Genomic DNA, 21,149 nt, shown 5'->3' with positions numbered 1-21,149 from the left:
GTTTAGTGGCTATTGAAAGAGAAGATACTTTTGAATGATGTTGGACCATATGAAAATATAATAGAAAAGTTAGACATGGAGAATTTATAACAAACATAAAAATTGAGAATATGTGCAATTGAGGATTGTATATGCAGGTGGACACTAATTGGTCAGAATTTGTGAAGACTAGCTATTGAATTCCAATATCTAGGGTAAAGACAGATGAGACATAGCTTTCCAATGACCAATTTGGATGGATTTATGAGGAAAAATGACACTTGAGGAGATTTGAAATTAAGAGCAAAGAATGGCTTGGAGGTTTTGAGGGAGAAGTGTGTTATAGATCCTGGGCATTTCTTTGAAAAATGTTGAGTAATGGGCATAAGAAGATAAATAGAGAGTGGTGTGCACAGGTATGTCTGAGATAAGGATAAGGTGACATGAGTCACCCAGGGGTAAGAAAATAAGACTATAAATTTCCCATTTCCATTTTCTTGACTGACTCAGAATTAGTTAACTTTAACTCCCTACATGGTTTTGGCTTCTACAGGTGATTCTTTGTTTTGTACCATCATGGACCAAGCAGGAAACTTCTAAGTCATCCCTGTCTGAATGTTCTGAACCATCTGCATTCAGGACTGGTGATTTTACTTCCTGGTCACTTCTGCATTCTACCCGTTCCTTTCCATCCCCCTGCCATTGCCTTAACTCAGGCCCTTCTCTTTACCTCTCACCTGGGCTATTATAACAGCTTTCTGAGTGACCTTACTTGCTTCCAGTTTCTTTCTACTCCATTCCGTTATCTTCACTATGGCCAAAGTGAATTCTCAAATCTAAAAATTGCCCACATATTTCATTGTGTAAAAAGTGAAATCCCCTTCAGGACAAAAGCAAATCTCTGAGGGAAGGATTTTAAGGCTCTTCCCATCCTGCCCAATCTCTTCTCTAGTCTGATCCCTGACATTTGCCACCATCCATGCAATGTTCTAGAGTCACAGAGAACACTTGAATGCTCCTTGAATGTAACGGGCATGGCCATATCTTTGAGACCTTGTTTGTGTTGTTTCTTCTGCTTGGAATGCCAACTCTTCCCCCTAATGCCCCTTCTCGCCCCAATCAAATGAAGCCTTCCCAATTCACTTCCAGAATCCCCCTTCCTCCATGGTAGAAAATTAATCCCTCCTCTGCATTCTTCAAAGCACTTTGTGAATACCTCTCTTTAGCACTTGTCAATTGGAAGTTCCCAGGATTTGTTTTAACATTTCTCTTTCCATATTGGATTGTAAACCTCTGCGTATCACTGACTTCAGCAAGAGCTAATATGTAGTATCAGTCAATACCTGTGTGTTGAATGCTATATCACTGACATCAGCGGGTAAATCTTCCTGAGCTTCTGCAGATGAGTGTAGTGATTCAGAAACCTTCCTTTGGTCCCTGGCCTCCAGGTGATGTGCTGTATCCTGAGATAATAACTTCACCTTGACTTTCTTCCACATGTATCTCTGCGTACAACAATACACATAAAGAACATGTGCTAGATGGCTGATAGTTATTGAGTAGATTCCTTATTCTCATGAAAAAAAAAATTTGTGTTGTAAAGATCTGTACACTCTTGTGTATGCTGTTGTTTTTAAATTAACATTGGCAAATAAAAAACTGGGTTGTAAGAAGAGCTAGGAAATTCAAAGGAAGATTGCATATCCTTTGTGCTTTTTGAATGTCGAGGAGGGGAGGAAAAGAAAACTGTTTAGTGGCACCATAGGAATTTGTCATTTTGGAGTGAACCCTAAACAGTTTCAGACATGGCTATGTAAAGATGTGATTAATAATTCAGTTTGCAGGCTGTATAACATACTAGTTTAAAATAGGGGATCTGTAGTAAAAATGCTTCAGTTCAGATCCGGTCTCTACCCCTTAATAACTAACTATGTGACCTTGAACATGCTACTCAACCTCTGCACATCTTAATTTCACAACATAGGATTATGGGAGGATTCAATGAGATAATCCATATAAAGCACTTAGAATAACATCAGAGACTTAGACAGGGCTCAACTAATGTTAGTTTGTTATTATTTCTCATTAGTGAGGTATTACCAGTGGTATTCTATATGCAAAATGTAAATGCTAGCTTTTTTATTTGTGTAAAATTTCTTGCTTACTCATTATTGTGAATTCTTGATGAATCTAAACAGTGGCTGTTAATACACATTAAATGGTAATTGTGAGTGATTAAAAATTTGACTTCAGACTTTGACTTAGTGCATGAAGTAAATCTATTAATTTGAATCTATCAAACATCCCTGATGCAATTCTTAGCTAGAATCATCAGAATCAGAACATATTCTGAGAAAAAGCATGGGATAGCAAGCTCCCTTCCACATATTTGTAAACGTTGAACCTCTTAGCCATTATGCATTTCGGCTTCTGATGATCTCTGAATATAAGGAAAAAATTAGCTGTTTTCCCCATGCTAATTAGAGTAGAATCATTATACCACAAGCAACAACAATTATTCATGACATAGTGTCCTTACAATATTAAGGAAATAATAATTTTGGTTTTTTTTTTTAAATCGTAGGTTAATTAGAGTCATATGCTTGGTTAAGCTTGAGAGAACTTCCAAAGTATTGCAATATAGAGAAGGCAAATATTTATTGAAGCGAAGAACATAGCCTTAGGAAATTCTGTAGTGATTTGTTTGAATGATTTATATTTGAACAATGAAATAAGTATCACAGAAGTTAATTATCAGTCAATACATTCTGTACAATACAGCCCAACTGATTATGCACCTAACAAAGAAATGGCTAGCTACATAAGTGCAAAGTATCCCCAATTAACATTAATACTCTTCCTGACTGTCTGTTTGCAATTTATATAGTGTGTAATATAGTACCTATTGTAGTAATCATTAATTAATCATGAATCACTCTCAAATAATAGTGTTAAAATTCTTCATGAACAATTGGAAAAGCCCATATGTACAACTCACAAGCATATCACTATGGCATTGGGTAATGAATCTATTGTAGATGAAGTTCATAAAGTTTAGGTGACTTTCTTTTTTATTATTATTGATATGGGGGTCTCACTGTGTTGCCCAGGCTAGATTCAAATTACTGAGCTTAAACAACCTTCCTGCTTCAGCCTCCTGAGTAGCTGGGACTACAGATGCATGCCTCTCCACCCAGCTAGGTGACTTTCTTTATGTCAAAAACAGTTTATTAGCGATCAGAGATGACAAACTCTTTTTGCAATTATGATAGTACAGAGTTATACATACAACTCAAATGCAATTTACTTTTATGCCAAATCCTACCAGAGATATTGAGCCTTGAGAACTTTGGTGTAGGTGTCCTAGAATTTGGCAGAAGAATGTGGTGCAGATCGTAGTTTGGGTTAACAGGTTCTTTGGAATGGCTCTTATTGTTCACTTTCATTTGCCAAGTTGTTTGTTGGAGCATTTCTTGTACTGAGCCAAGTAAGGAGAAATAAAGACACATTTATCTCATGCAAAGGTTTATACAACCAGCTCCAAATTAACTGTATAAATTGGGTGGGGGGCAAAGAGCACAGAGTTAATTAACATCCTCAGGTGATTCTTAGGTCTCACGTGTGTTTCAGCTTATTTCACTTCCAAATCTTTTACAGAGCTACAAAGATAAAACAAAAAGGATCGACTTATATATCCTCGTGACCTTTCTCCATACACACTGATGAAGATCATGAGCAGGGAAACAGAAAGAGTTGGCAGAAGAAGGGAAATGAAGGGCTCAAGGTAATCTGTTAGCTTGTTAGGCTGAGTATTATCACGAGTGCACTGCTTCTAGATATTCTCTTTCCGAATTTTATGAGGGCGATGTATCCAAATCTTATTTCAGAAAAAATCTACCCCCCTCAAGCCCGATAGTACACACAATCCCTACCCTTCCAGAACTTCCTGATTACCTTACACTAAATTGTTCCATTAGTAAAGAAGCTGTCATTGCCTTTGGGCAAGAAGGCAGAGAAGACGAAAGAGTGTTGTCTGGTACATACATAAAATGCAGCTATAACCTTGTTTCTTGCATATACACTAGGAAAGAATATTGCAACAGATGATTTTGTCTAAACTGGCTTATACTCAGGAGGCACAAGGCCATACCAAGTGGGGAAAAAGAAGAAATGGCTACTATCAAATGTGCTAAACATTTCCCTTCAAAAATCAGTGTTAAAATTTGGGTTAGTTGTAAATTATAGGTGAATATTCTGAAATAAAGAGACAGATAGAGGATAGAGATGATTTTGTTGATGCTTCTTGTTTTTTTTTTTTTTTTACATTCCTTTAAACTCATTCATGAAGGTAGCATTTTTACAATGGGTTTTTGTAATGTGCCTATTGTATAATAAAATGGTGTGTGTGTGTGTGTGTTTGGTTGATGTTGTATGTGTGGGTGCTTGTTGTTGGTATGTGTTATGTACTGCATGTTTATATCCCCCCCTCCAAATTTATACATTGAAATTTTAACCCCCAATGGATGGTATTAGGAGGTGGGGCCTTTGGGAGGTAAGTTAGGTTTAGATGAGGTCCTGAGGGTATGGCCATCATAATGGGATTAGTATCCTTAAAAGAAGAAAAAGAGACTCTGTCTCTCTCTTTCTCTCTCTCTCTCTCTCTCTGGGCTGTCTGCAAACCAGAAAGAGGGCTCTCACCAGACGCTGGATCTGCTGGCACCCTCACCTTGGACTTACCAACCTTCAGAACTATGAGAAATGTATTTCTGTTGTTTAAGCCACCAGTTTATGGTATCTTCTTATAGCTACCTGGAGTAAGTATGTGTGTATGAATAGTTGTTGCTGGTATGTGTGTGTGGTGATTGGTGGTGTATATACTTGTGTGCGTGTGCACATGCTTGGTAGGAAGTATGGGTTTAACCTCTGTCCAGGCAGGCTACTGAATTAATATCTGGCCATTTGAACAAATGAACTTTTAGCATCTTTAGTTTACGGGGAAGCACAGATCGATACTGAGATGCGGGCTATTTGCTTTAAAGTCTTTATTGCTAACAAGTGCCTGTTCCGGTGAGATTTTATAGCAAGTCCTAAGAAGTCCTGAGCCTCCTTCAAAAGCAGCTGCCCTTGAACTCTTATAGTTGGGGATATGATGAAAACCTTTTCAGCCTGCTTTAGGAGGAGAGAATGAATAAATATGAGTGAGAATAAGAGACAATGAAAGGGAGAGGAAAAGAGGGTTAGGGAGAGACAAAGAACGAGAGAGACATCTTCTGCCATTGAGGCCTGTGCAGCTCTGACATCCCTAGCACATTCTCGGCTTTTTCCCTGTGAAGATTCTCCTTGACTGTCAGAGCTGCCTGAATTCCCAAGGATAACAAAATATGTCTGGAGGTGCCTCTCTGATTATTTGCTACATCTATGTATTAGTGGAAGACTAATGTGCTGGGTGGCATCACAAACCACCAAAAGACAACTTTTCCACCAGCCTTATCTGGGACAAAGTTAATCTATTCAACTCTTTGATTAAAAAGCCTTGATCCATACTAAACTACAATATCCCCTTTTGGACACAATAACCTTCCTTCCTTAGTGCATATAATTTTTAAAATAAGCAAATGGAAAAGGGGAGGATATCTTCACTATTTGTTACCTGGTAATATATAAAGGTGACTCTACTTCAATAATTGCAATGGCCAGAGAAGAATTATTGCTTCCTTGATTCTGTGACTCTGTTTTGTTCTCAGAAGGTGTATCCAAAAAAATCAATGTCAACTGGCTTTAGAAGAAGTGTTTTTAATGAGCCTGCTGCTGCCAAGTCTGCCTGGGATGCTTCATCAATGTCTCTGCACCAGTGGTGGAAGCACAGTGACTTCAGCATTCTGGTCTGAGCAAACCACCCCAGGGCTCTCAATTTCATATGCGTACAGAGGTCAGACACATATTGTAAATGAGTGGAGCAATTAGGTTCATGACCATAGGCAATATGAGGGACTGTGCGAAACTGGAGAGTGTATCTCTTGTATGAAGGAGGCAGCTGCTACTCACTCCACTCAGTTGCCATGAGGCAATGAAGGCCCTTTGTTGCAGGAACATCTTATTTTTTTAGAAGAAAAATTCTCATATGGTTTTTCTCCATATCTAGTGTAAGAAACAGACTAAGTTGGGGTCACATACACTTAAACTTGTGAATGGGTCACCCTGAAGAAAAGAATTAGGGAAGCTTCTAATATTAAAACCTCTTGTGGATGCATGTATTTGTTTACTGGGGCTGTCGTAATAAAATACCACAGACTGGGTGGCTTTAAACAACAGAAATTTATTTTCTCACAGTTCTGGAGGTTAGAACTCCAAGATCAAGGTGTCAGCTGGTTTGGTTTCTTCTGAGGTCTCTCTCCTTGGCTTGCAGATGACGACTTTCTCATTGTGTCCTCATGTGGTCTTTTCTGTGTCCCTTTGTGTGTTCAAATGTCTTCTTAGGACACAAGTCAGATTGCATTAGAGCCCACTCTAATGGCCTCATTTTAACTTGATCATCTCTTTAAAGGCTCTGTCTCCAAATACAGTAATATTCTGAGAGTTAGGACATCAACATGAATTTTGGTGGGGGACACAATTGATTCATAATGAGGAGGCACCCCATAGCTTGGGTTCTGCAGAGGCAGGGAGCTCAGGCATCTGCATCCCATTCTCCTCATTCACACCAGTAGACAAGATGTATTACAAACAAGGACAGAACAACTCCAGCATCACATACACAGTGACTTAATCAATGTTTAAACTTATCCCTAGACAAGAATCCCCAAAGAAACTTGTGATTAATACAGATTATAGAGACTTGCTAAAGAGAATGTGGAAATACTTAACTCCTGCAACAGAATCAATTTTACTTTTTCTCATCATCGTGAGCCGTATTCCATTCTGGAGGTGGCATTGTCCTTAAATAGTGATCAGTACTTCAGTACATTCCAGCATTTGTTACCAAGCATAGCTTCTATTCTCTAAGACAAAGCATCTGTGGTGAGAAATAGTGGTTTATGCTCTCCGTCTGTGTGTTGCCACAGTCTTAGAAGTCAATAACTGCTTAGCCTTCCAGATAGAGGCTCCCACATGGATGATGAGAACAACTCGACAGACTGTTTTTCCAGTAAGTAAAGATGAGTTTACCTCCTGTGGACAACAACAATAAAAAAGCATAATAAAAATTGAATATCCTAAGGAAGTGCTTGAAACTCTTCCCTTAAAGTGCAGGTTCTTTTCGTTGAGTGGGATAAAAACCAACAATATTAATCTAGTAACTTAAGAATTTGATACTGACTCACATAACTCCATAGCAAAAACCCAAATAATCCAATTGTTTTCATGGGCAAAGTACCTGAATAGACATTTTTCCAAAGAAGACATACAAATGGCCAACTGGTCTATGAAAAGGTATTCAACATCACTAATCATCAGAGAAATGCAAATCAAAACCACAATGAGATATCAAATCACACCTAATAGGATGGTTACTCTCAAAAAGACAAGAGGTAGCAAGTGTTGGCAAGGGTGTAGAGAAAAGGGAACCTTTTTACACTATTGGGTGAGAATATCAATTGTTACAGCCATTATGGAAAACAGTATGGAGGTTACTAAAAAAACTAAAAATATATAGAGCTACCATATAATCCAGCAATTCCACTTCTGGGTCTACATCCAAAGGAAATGAAAGAAGTATCTTGAAGAGATATCTGCACCCCCATGTTCATTGCAGCGCTATTCTTAACAGCCAAGATATGGAGAGACCTAAGTGTTGACAGATGAATGGATAGAGAAAATGTGGTGTATATACACACACACAATGGAATATTATTCAGGCACAAAAAGTATGAATCCTGTCATTTTCAACATCATGAATGAACCTGGAGGATTTTATGTTAAGTGAAATAAATCAGGCACAGAAACACAGATACTGGATGATCTCACTTATATATGGAATCTAAAAAAGTCAAACTCATAGAAACAGAGTAGAGCAGAGGTTAAAAAGAGATGAGGGGTGGAGGAAATGGGGATATGTTGGTTAAAGGGTCCCACTTTCAGTTACAAAATGAGCAAGTACTGAGGATCTAAGGTACAGCATGGGCGGTGATGGCTGTGTCAATTAATTTGATTGTGTCAGTCATTGCAAAATACACGTCTATATCAAATCATAGCCTTGTATTCTTTGAATATATCAATCTTTATTTGTCAAATATTTTAAAAAAATAATATGACACTGAATGTTTTCATTTTACATTTCTATAACTCACTTGGTTATTGGATGAATCAGAATGCTAGTGTTACAGCTCTTTTAGAATTTGTCTAGCAGGTTTTCTGGTTCTCACTGGAAGACCCCAAAAGAATAAAATAATAAAATTAAAAAAGAAAAGAAAATGCTGTTGTAAGTGCTGCAGCATTTTTGCAATCCCACAGGTAGAGCATCAACATATGGTATCAAATCTGGAGTCCTAGGAAGTGGGGTCTTCTGGAAAATTTATAGGTATCAAATGTCTGGGAGTGAATACTTGACCTAAGATATCCTAGTCAGTTTTTCCACCTAAGAATTTGGATTTAGGCCTCAGAGGCTCTAGTTCAACCCTGTGGGGTTAAGGGGATAGAAAAACAGGGTTAGGGGTGGGGCCATCATATGTGGGTCATGTACATCCCAAGGCAGAGAAAGTTTGTCTGTAAAGAAGAAGAAGAAAACAGACAAGTCAAGAGAAGTAGAAATTGGAGCCTCCTAGGGCAGTGATGAGTGTAACCATAGTTCCTAACTCCCAATTCCTTGTTTCTATCCTTGGCATGGCCCAGGTGTATTTTCTGCCTTTGGGTTCAATGAACCATCCATGTATCTTTCTAATAAATACTACTATTCACCTAAGAAAGATTGAAAGTTTCTGATTATTGCAATTAAAATATATCCCAGACCAAAAAGAGTAATCAATTCATCATGGAAATTACCCAATTCTGAATAATCATCTCAAATCTTTCAGTTTCTTTTTTTCTAGAAGATTGTCTTTGAGCTCAATTGCAGGTTTTTCCACCAGTTTATATTCTTCCCAAGTTTTAAAGAAGTAGATATGATCCTTTCTACTGCCTACTTTATGTTACTTCTAATCAGATTTTCTATAATTTGAAAGTTTTATTGCTGAAACACGGAAGCCAAGTTTGCTAATTTTAACAACATAGTACTAACACACTGCTGGTTTATATTTGACCCTCAATAAATAGCTGTGGATTGATTCATTTTGACTGCTTTTTCATGTCTTTCATGTGGCACAGTGTTGTGTAATACATTCTGCCCTGGTTTCTAGGCAGGTATTGACCTGGTCTGTGCTGCAAAATGACTATGTTAGAACTGGTGCAGTGAATCTATCAACTGTCTGAATTCAGATGCCATCAATATATTTCAAATATCTTATCTCTTTTCTTACTCATCTGCTGTGGATGAGTGCCAAATAGTCCAGTCCAGAGAAATTTAGGGCTAGATGCAGATTCATTTTAATGGGTATGATGTGGGATGTGCTGTTTAATTAAAGGTATAGTTTAGATCTCTACTCCTCCTCTAAATGAAGTGCCCTAAAATCACCCACTATAAAAATTCAATTGAATACTCAGGGCCAGACTTAAAGTAGACTGGCTATGGCTGTCAGGTGTAAAGCCCTTGGGATCTTTTAGCACCAGGACAAGTGCATCAGATTGTCCTTTGGAAGAAAACACCCTTCAGTTACTGTGATTTGATAGCTCTGCCTTCAGCTCTAGACGCTGCTGCCAGGTAATTAGGGGTGCATCCTCAGGCAGCCCCTGCATAGCTGTTACACGTGATTTGGGCAAGAATATAATCTCCTTAAGTCAGAGCTTTGTGGATATCTTTACTCATCCTTTTTACAAAAGAGAGATATAACCCTATATTTATACAATTAAAAGTGACTTGTGTACAACAATGTGAATATACTTAACACTACTAAACCGTATACTTTAAAATGGTTAGGATGGTAAACTTCATGTTATGTGTATTTTACTATAATTTTTTTTAAAAAGAAAAAGTGGCTTGTGATTTTATTCTTACCTATGAGATAAGAGCCTAAGGCCACTGGCAAGTGCCTATGTAGGCTAAAGTGGCTCTTTTGGTTTTAAATTTATATTAAATGTTTTCTTGAATTAATTCCTTCCCACCAGTCACCTTGACTGGTAAAGATTCTCAGACATCTGGTAAACACCCCTGCCTTCCTCCTGTTCTATTTCCTTCCATGAACATTTATGGAGCATTTATGTATCTGAGACCAGCTAGAGAGATGAGAAGCAGGCTTTGCTGTCTGCCCTCATGGAGCTGCAGACTAATTGGAATGATTGACAAGGAAATACTGGGGCAAAACTTGTAGGACAGATGTCTGCACACGGTGTTTAGGAAATCCTGGAAGGGGCGTCCAGACAAACCTGGAGTGAAGATGGAGAGTAGACATGGCGGCCTCACCAGAGGAGGCGACGTCTGAAGGAAGACCGGGTAAGGAGTAGTGAGATGAAGAAAGGAAGTAGGGTATCGCAGACAGAAGAAACAACATCTAAAAAGGCTCAAAGCATCTGTGAGTTGGGGGCATAAGATGCTGCAAATTGTTTTGTCTCTCTGGTAAGTAGTGTTTGTGTGAGAAGGGGTTGGGCAGAGGTTAGGGAAAGCAAGGAAGTGGCAAGAAACGGGGCCAGAGAAATAGTCAAAGTGGTCGAATCCTTATGTACCATACTCAAAAGATTGAATTTTATCCTAAAGCTTCCCCAAAATGTTTGGAGAAGAAACCTTAAAAAGAATTTAAACAAGAAATGGCTTCGGATTGTGGTTTAGCAAATCACCTTGATGGTGCTGTGGTAATGAATTAAAATGGAAAAAACTGGATGGACATATTTGAAACACGGACTTGAGGGGGGGGAACCAAGGGCAACATACGTAAGCTAAACATCTGTACACCCATAATTTGCTGAAATAAAAAAAAATTAAAAAAAAAAAAGAAAAAAAAACATAAAATGGAAAAAACTGGATAACTTTCCAGTAATTCAGGTGAGAAGTGACAAAGATCTGAACTAGAGCTGTGGGGCTGCAGCAGAGAGGAAGTTGAGCAATATCAAAAGTGATTAGATATGGGAGGAGCAAGGAGGGAGAAGGAAGGGTCAAGAATGAGTAGCTCTTTGAATGGTACACTGAAGATATGTGTATTTCACCATATGTAAATTCCCTTCACCTAAATTACTGTAGTTAACAACAGGCATGCTCAAGTGTTGAGGGATGAAGTGTACCGATGCCTACAACCTACCTTGAAAGAAGATGGACTGATAGAAAGCTGGATGGATTGATATGTGATAAAGCAAGCATAGCACAAATGTAGTTGTAGATTCTAGGTGGTGGGTATAGGGGTATTCACTGTATAATTCTTTCAATTTTCCTACAAGATTGATAACTTTTAGAATAAAATATAGAGGTAAAATGTTGCTCCTATTTTACTTTATGTAGTGTAGAGAAGTTATAATATGCTTTATTATGTAAAACAGTTATAATTCAAATTTCTAAGACTATTCCCAATAATGTGAAAACCCCATCACATGCACTGTTTCAAAAATATGTAGCATTTCCACACTGTGGTCATATTGATGAACTAAAGGATATTTTACTTCAATCTGTTTGCTTTTGTGAACCATATTTTTTTCTCCAAAATAGCTACTATTATATAATGACAGACAAATGAGCATAAAAACCAGGCATTGCTCTAAACATCAATAGATAAAATATATAAAGTACTGCTTACCTGAGAATATATTATTCCTCTTAGAAACTGGTGGCATTGACTTTGGGCACTATGTAGGGGGAACAGGGAAGGGGGACCAAGTATTTCTGAAAAAGAAACAAACAAACAGAGTTCCTGATTTTTTGTGTGACCAGGGCAATGATTGCCTTCAAACAAGGTAGAGAACCCAGGAAATAGACTAGATTTGGAGTGAGGGCTGATAGGCAGAGAGGATTATTATAGGTTTTACATACTCAGTCTAAACTTTCACAGACAGGTGCACATATGATTTTGGAACTCAGAAGAAGGTTCTGTGCTAGAGATAGGGAGTCATTAAAATATATCCAGTGACTTTAAGTGGGAGCTAAATAATGTGTACACACAGCCATAGAGTGTGGAATGGTAGACACTGGAGACTCAGAAGAGTGGGAGGATGTGTAGGAGGAGGGTGGATGGTGAGAAATTACTTAATGGGTATGATGTACATTATTTGGGCGATGGATACACTAAAAGCCAAGACTTTACCACTGTGCAATATATCCGTGTAACAAAATTGCACTTGTACCCCTTAAGTTTACACAAATTATATATATATATATATATGTATATGTATTTTTTTTCAGTGAGTCATTGGAATATATCCAGATGCTAATGTAGATGAGACCCTGGGAGGGGAGGTAGAGTATAAGAAAAGATGACCAAGATTAGGACCCTGCAGAATATTTGAAAAAGTCAGAGAGTGGAACCTTCCTTTGAGAGTAGGAAGGTATGTCCAGATTGGAGGTTGGGGGCAGAGGTGTGTCGGGAAGGAGAGAGAGAGGGAGAGAGAGACAAAGAGATAGAGGGAGAGGTCACAGATCAGAGAGGAAACAGCTGATCTGAAGGAAGGAGTGGTTCACAGGGTCAGGTGCTCCCCACAGTTCAAGTGAGGTCAAGGTTAAGGAGTTGAGTTACTCCTGGGTTCGGTGGTTCTAGGTGATCAGAAATCATGGTGTGAGCAGTTTTTGTGAAGAGATGGATTATAGCATAATGAATTGAGAAGCAAATAGGAGGCTAAAATGTGGATACAGCAAGCATAGATTGTTCTTTAAAGAAGTCTGGATATGATGGATTGAGGTAAGTTTTTTTTGTTGTTGTTTTGTTTTGTTTTTAAAGATCAGAAGGACTCAAGTATGTCTGAAAGAAAAACCCCTTGGAAATAGATGAAATGAGCAGAAGAGAAAGGACAATTAATAACTGAGGCCTCTTGCCTGACTGGCTGTGAAGGGAAGGGACCCAGAGGCCACGTGGAGAGTCTAGAGCTAATGTGACCTCCTACTGAGATGGGGGGAAAGTGAGGATGAGTGTGGATGAGTTCCTTTTCTGGGTGGTCGGAGAGGATAAGCAAGAAGGTGAAGAAACTCTACTTACCGGCATCTTATTTTTTCTGTGAAGTACAATATGAGGTCACCAGGTAAAAGTGATAGGGAGAGTAGTGGGGTCAGGGACTTACAAAGAGAATAACTGTTACGGGGTTGTGAGCGGCAGCGGAGTAGACATGGACAAAATGCCAGCCATCAGAGGACAAGGTTGAGTAGTTTTATCCTGGAGCTCATAGCAACCTACATATAGGAGGAATCTACCTAGCCATTTCCATTCTGAGCAGTGGTTGGCTCTCAGCTCTCGGCTGTCTTCTTCTGCTCTGGGTGTAAGCCAGGATGTACCTGATGCCGACACCTTTCCTTCTATAAATAAATTTTCTACCTTTATAAGTTGCCAAAAAAAAAATGAGTTTAAACATGTTTTTTTTCCCCAGAAATCCAATTTGAAATATTGTCCATTTTAATGTTTTGATGTCAATATCATAATTAGATTGATGCCCAACCAACATGACCAGCAAAGCTGGACATGACCTAGTGTTTATATTACATTTTCCAGCCTGTCTCCTTGGGTAGGTAGCATATTCTCCTTCTAGAAGCCTGAGTGTTCTCTTGAGGCAAGACAGAAGTTTTCAAGTCTAACCCTATTCCCTAGCTCCTACCTACTCAGGTGGGAGGCAAGATTTCACAGCTTTAAATCAAGATCTCACTATTGACCTTTTTGTTTCCCACTGATTAGCTGTCATCTCAGTGTTTTGCTCTCTGGAAAAATCGCCTCCAATCTCAATCTCTACTTTTTTAAATGTGATTGCAGGTAGAATCAACCTGATGGCTGGGTCAGCCTCAGTGTGTGACTTTATGTGGGGCTCCTACATGCTTCATTTTGACACCTTGCTTGTTATTCTGCATTTATCTCAACCTTAATTTCAGTGGCAAATCCCTTTCTGCAATCCCCAGCTTGTGGATATCCTAGAAGTGAGAAACTTCCTGGCTTCTTCAGTGGGACTATGTCTCCCACCGCTCCTTGCTGGCACCCAGAAGTTCTATTGCTGCATCTTTCCTGAGTCACTGCACTCAAGTGACAGAACTCTTGGAAGGCTGAAACTAGCTCTCACTCAGCTTTCCACAGAGTAAGATTAGTCAATGCCTTCAGAAACCGTTTGTGAAGTATCGAGTCAATTCAGAATCAGAGCCCACATTATTTCTAACTTATTTCATTTCAACATGGAGATGAGCCAGTCATTCAGGCTGAGCGACTCCACTTCCCGGCTTTGCTTATGCGATGGGGCTCCTCAGGGTCTTCGTCAGAACATATTTAGCCAGGACTTACTCCAGCTCATTGTCGGCGATAAAGAGGTGGATAAATCACAGTACCTGTCATCAAAGGCACTCACAGTGTGGTGAGAGACAATATAACTGTTAACATATAGTAGCAATTCTCAAAATGCAGTGAACAGAAGAATCAAGTGGAAGGGTAGATAAAACAGAGGTTCTTGAGCCCATCCTTAGATGTATTTGTTAGGTCTGCTGACGAATCTGCATTTTTAATAAGCATGTGGAAGTAAAGGGTGCTGCGGAATGGTGAAGGTGAGTTGATGCAGAAGGTGTGAGACCCACACTCTGAAAAACCCTGAAAGACAATGTGTAGGTATTGACTCTGGGTGCTCTGGGAGCTGAGGAGGGGCTGGTTGCTTCAGCCCAGGCAGGCAGTTATAGGTGGGAGGAGGCTGGGGAGAAGTTTTATTGGGTAACTTCCTATTGCCTCTCAGATGATCTGTGAGGATGAGGTCATATAAATCTCCCTGTCCTTGGCCCTTTGTCTCTAAAACCTCTTCTAAAGCATTTTCTACTTGATCTATGGTGTGCACCCTTCTCTCTTATTTGTTTTTATGTTTTCTTTCTACTAAACAATTATACTGTCTGCAACTCCAAGGGTTTTCTGCATCTTTTCCCATTTCTAGACATGTTGTAATTAAGTAGTAGTTTCCTCCAAAGCTGAGTTTCCCATCCTCCCATCCTCAGCTCCTTATTTCTGAATTTCAGTTACTCCATATGCTTTTTGTCTTTAGCAAACAGGCTGTTTTATTTTTATTTTTTTTAACCCTGAACTGAAAATACAGCCCTTACCTCATCCAGACATTGAATGCACTGTTTGCTTCCGTCGGTTTGTAAGGAAGACCTGGGGATTGTTTTTGTGAAATTGGACTGCAAAGAAAGTATTGAACCAAGAACAAAACATTCTCTTTCTAGAAATACATTAGCTTTAATAGGCATGAGTTTGTAGTTTTTACTCTTGGGAATTTAGCTGAGAGAAGACTCTGCAAGCAGACTGGTTTGAGTAACTGATGATAAGTGCATATGGAAGGTTATCAGTGGATGACTCAGCACCTTTACCTTTGTGTCTTTGAATTTACAACTTTGATGTGGCAAATGTGCAAAATGTCTCATGTGCAAATTTTATGTAGTTAGTGCCTGAAATAGGGGCGACTGAGAATGAGAAGCAGTGTCAAACCGTGAAAATTTTTCCTTTCCTTCATCCATTGTGTTCTTTACCTCAAATCGAAATGTTGAAATAAGGGGGCAAGAGTTGTGTTATGTTGCCAGGGAAGAGAGATGTGAAAAAGTTGTCATCCATTTTATAAAAGAAGATGCTATGGACTGAACTGTGTCACCTCAAAATTCATATGTTGAAGCCCTAACCCCCCATGTGACTGTATTTGGAAATCTGGCTTTTAGGAGGTAATTAAATGGGGTCATAAGGGTGGGATCATAAAGGTGTGTCCCGACCCGCGGGGTAGTCAACGGGGACCCTGGAGGGGGGAGTGGGAATTGGGAGAGGCAGGAGACACAAGAAATGGAGACAAGACAGGAGTCTGATCAAGTCTCGTTTATTGGCAGGAAGGCAGAGGCTTAAGTAAGGCAGAAAGAGTAACAATAAAGGGGCGGTGCTTTCCGAGGCTCTGGCTTTCCGGCCAGAGGGTTTCTATATAAGGAAACCCTCAGGGGCTTTCAAGGGCTACATAGTTATGATGGGTAAACAGAAACTTAGAAGCTCTTCCGCAGGCTTTGCAAATGCGTGGGCTTGGTAAGCAGCTGCCAGGCCTCATGGCTCCGGACAAAGGTGAGGACTTAATCTGATAGGATTGGTGGCTTTATAAGAAGAGGAAGTAGACATCTCTCTCTCTCTCTCTCTCTCTCTCTCCCTCCCTCTCCATGCACACATACCAAAGAAAGGCCAAGTGAGCACATAGAGAAGAGACTGCTGACAGCAAGCCAGGAAGAGAGCCCTCACCAGAACCCAACCCGGTTTTCAGACTTCCAGCCTCAAGAACTGTGATAAATCAAAATAAATTTCTGTTGTGTAAACCACGCACCAGTCTATGGTATTTTGTTAAGGCAGCCTGAGATGACTAAGGCAGAAGACATGCCTAGCAGCTTGGGCATCTGTGGATATGAATTCTAGTTCTGATGCCACCACCTTTAGCTCTTGTGGTTCTGGAAGTTTCATGAGACCTCACTTTCCTCTCTGCAGAATGAGGGGGTCAGACTAGCTGACTTCTAAGATCTTTTCCAATGTTTGAAAGTTTTGATTCTGATTACATCAAATGAAGTGCTTTGTTGAAGATCATATAACGTCAAGCCTGAAGCAATCTTTACCTTCAAAGCCTTGTTGCCAAACTCACTCATTCAGCAGAAGAGGAAACTAAGGTCCAAAGAGATTAAATGATGTGACTTTCCCAATGTCACATAGATACTTCTGGCAATACCTGGAAGTGTAGTCATATTTGTTCCTCTTCCTATTATGCTGCCTAGTGGGTTGTCAGCTATTAAATATGAATAATGTTTTCTGTCATGGACCTATTTCATTGGGAAAATGCTAATGAGCTGGAAAATACTGAGCTTTTCAGAATAAAGATATTTTATTATTGTATTATGGTGATTTGTGATGATAATATTCTTCAAATGTTTTCTTTTGCAGTTACCTATTATTATGTCCAAGTATTGTTCTCTAAATATTTTTAATAAGTAATGCCAATATGCATACATAGTAATATTTTACCATAAATTTTATATTTCAAAGTAACACATGCATATAGTAAATAATCAATTAATACAGATGAGCTTATGATAAAACATAAGTTTCTTATCCACTCCTCTCCATTCTCAGTTATAGTCATCAAAGGCAATATCTTTTAGCTATTACTTTTTAAGTTTTTTTTTGAAGATTCCCTTGATAACTTTAGATAATGTACTTATTCCTGTACTCCTCCATAAATCAATAGATTACATCCATAGACTTCATGTTAAGGAAGTCAAGCTTTTCATGCTTCATGTTGCAAATAACTAAGATAAAAACAAAAGAAACAAGAAAAGAAAGTGGAGGTTCATAACTCATTTATATTACTCTTGCATCCCCATCTCCCATGCTCAAATTTGATAATTATATTATTTTTAGTTTTTCTAAACCTTTTAATTTTAAATAGTATCATAAAACTCTATTGTTTGGCAGAATTTCTTGGCTTTTTGCTTTGTAAAATGAGTATAGCTATGTAGTACAGTAGGACCCCTATTCTGTTCTCATTTTCCTTTCCTGCTTCTACATCCTCCTACCAGCTATACTTTTGCTTTTACATTGTCAAGGTTAACAGTTACATTCTATTCTGCAAACACAAATGTGTCTCCTGTGCTTGTCCAGACTTTTGACTCTACATGTTGAAACCAATGAAACAATGTTTAATATTTTTATCTCTAAAAAATGTTTTGGGACCCCAGCTATTCTGCACAAATGGATTTTCTGTAAAAATAGAAATTGGAAATTTGCCATTTGGGCAATTCTCGATTAAAAAAATCACATTTATTTGAATTATGATGGTAGATAAATATGTCACTTTTCCTTACTTTCTTTTTAAAAAAATGACAGCATAAATAAAATGCCAGAAAGGGTATCATTAATACTATTTAAATAATTTGTTTAAAACTGTGTTAAATTTTATCAAATCAGAATTTCTGGTCTATTCAAAAGATCTGATTTGACATTACATTAAATCATATTTCTTCAGGAGTTTTGATTGTTGCTTTTTGACTATAATTGGTTCGCTCACTGAATTCAGTAAAATTATACCTTTAATATGTTTCTGCCATGTGATGCTTAAAATTATTCTATGTAACTAAGTCAGAACATCACTATAAATTATCCTAGAATCACACCAAAAAGACTTTCTTAGGCTGGGTGTGGTGGCTCATGCCTGTAATCCTAGCACTTTGGGAGGCCAAGGTGGGAGGATCGCTTGAGCCCAGGAGTTCGACACCAGCCTAGGCAACATAGTAAGACCTTGTCTCTACAAAAAAGAAAAAAATAAAAATTAGCTGGGCATGACGGTGTTCACCTGTAGTCCTAGCTATTTGGGAGGCTGAAGCAGGAGGATTGCTTGAGCCCAGGAATTTGAGGTTGCTGTGAGCTAGGATTGCACCACCACACTCTAGCCCAGGTGATGGAACGAGACCCTGTCTTAATGAGTAAATAAATAAATAAATAAGACTTAGTTACTGTTAAAAGTGTAGTTACTGTAGTTGGTTTGGAATGAAGGGAGGGTGTTAACCCTAATAATCTCCCTTATACTGAATTCTGCCATGTCCAGTGAAGCTTGTAGGAGGTTTTTGTGGACTTTGTGTCAAGTGTGTCTGTATTTTTAAATTATGTTCACAACTCTAATACTTTGTCTCTTTTTGTAGTCATAGTTCCAGTATGGATGCTGGGGAGTATTTGTTTGCCAGTGACTACATATCTCCATACCTTTTTGAGGAAAATATGGTCTTGACTTTCCTCACCTATTTAGCATTTTGTATCTGGCAGACATAAACCCCGGAGCTAAGCTTAGCTAAGCTCTGTATATTTTCACTTTCCCAAGGGTAGTTATATCATTTCTGAGGTAAGAAGATCAATACAGAATAGGATTCTCTAAGTAAGGGCTAAACCAGCACCAAATATAGCACTGACAAAGCATTTAGGGGCTTCCTGTTGTGACGTTCACCAAAGCTATAAAGCTGACTAATACCAGGATTTGGGCTCTGCAGAGAACTATAAGGGAACAAAATATCTGAAACAGAGATTTTGACATGTATTTGTGACGGTGTCTGAAGGTTTCTATTTTTACAATAGATTGTAATGGAATTCCCCATTAAGGCCCTTAACTCCTTATTCAAATGTGATTGAATCACATTTCTCATTATGACAAAATTTATTATGCATTAGTGTAACTGTAGTTTCATAGTTTCTACTAGATTATGAACTGGAGAGCATTCATTATGCTTTATTTTCCTTATATCTTCAAGAGTATCCTGTAGGATGCTTCTCATACACAAAAGAGTTGACAAATGCTTATTTTGTGTCTGGCACTGTGCTAAGCTTCATGTGCATTATTTTCTTTAATTTTCAGAACAATCCCATGAGAGAGGCACTCTTTAGTCCTATTTCACAGATGAGTAACTTAAGCAAAAGAGAGGTTAAGTTGCTTGATCAAAAGCAAACATCTAGTTGAATGATAGAGCCAGGATTGCTCTATGTGCCTCAATTCTTCCAGAATGTCATGTAGAATGACTCATACAGTACCTTTTCAGATAGCTTCCTTCAGTTAGTAATAATCATTTACATTTTCTCCATGTGTTTTCATGGCTCGATAGCTCATTTCTTTTTGAATAATATTCCATCGTCTGGATGTACCATCGTTTATTTATCCTTTCACCTACCTAAGAACCTGTTGGTTGCTTTCAACTCTTGGCAATTATGAATCAAGCTGCTATAAATATCCGTGGGTGGGTTTTTGTCTGGATATGTGTTTTCCACTCCTTTGGGTAAATACCGAGGAGTAAGATTGCTGGATCATATTGTAAGAGCTATGTTTAGCTTTTTAAGACACCACCAAATTGTACCATTTTGCATTCCCACTAACAATGAATGAGGGCTCCTATTGCTCCACATCCTCACCAGCATTTGGTGCAGTCGGTGTTTTGTATTTCGACTATTCTTACAGGTGCGTGGTGATATCTTGTTGTTTTAATTTGCAATTTCCTAGTGACATATGATGTTGAACATCTTTTCATATGTTTACTTGGCATGTGTATATCTTCTTTGGTGTCTATTGAGGTCTTTGGCTTATTTGTTAATCAGGTTGTTCATTTTCTTATTGCTGAGTTTTGAGAGTTGTTTGTATATTTTGGATAAAAGTCCTTTATCAGCTATGTCTTTTGCAAATATATTCTCCCAGTCTGTGATTTGTTTTCTTATTCTCTTGACATTGTCTTTATCAGAGCAGAAGGTTTAAATTTTAATGAAGTCCAACTTATCAATTTTTGCTTCATGAATCATGCCTATGGTGTTGTATCTAAAAAGTTATCTTATCACCATACCCAAGGTCTCCTAGATTTTGTCCTATGTTATCTTCTAGGAGTTTTATAGTTTTGTGTTTTACATTTAGGTCTATGATTTATTTTGAGTTAATTTTTGTGAAGGGTGTAAGGTCTGTATCTAGATTCATTTTTGTTTTTGCATGTGGATGTCCAGTTGTTTCAGCACCACTTATTGAAAAGACTAACTTTTCTCCATTGTATTTTCTTTGCTCCTTTGTCAAAGGTTCCTTGACTATAGTTATATGGGTCTATTTCTGGCTCCCTATTCTGTTCCATTAATCTGTGTGTCTGTTCTTTCACCAATACTACACTGTCTTGACTACTCAGCTTTCTAGTAAGTCTGGAAAGAGGGTAATCTCAGTTCTCCAATTTTGTTCTTCTCCTTCAATATTATGTTGGCTATTCTGGGTCATTTGCCTTTCCATACAAACTTTAGAATCAGTTTCTTGATATCCACAAAATAACTTGCTGGGATTTTGATTAGGATTGCATTGAATCTATAGATCAATTTGGGAAGAACTGACTTCTTGGCAATATTGAATCTTCCTGTCATGATCATGGAATATCTCTTCATTTATTTACTTCTTTGATTTCTTTCATTAGAGTTTTGTAGTTTTCA

The sequence above is a fragment of the Propithecus coquereli genome, unplaced genomic scaffold (genome assembly GCF_000956105.1).
Source record: "Propithecus coquereli isolate 6110/MARCELLA unplaced genomic scaffold, Pcoq_1.0 Scaffold160, whole genome shotgun sequence".
NCBI lineage: Eukaryota > Metazoa > Chordata > Mammalia > Primates > Indriidae > Propithecus > Propithecus coquereli.
Note: the sequence above shows the minus strand (reverse complement) of the source record.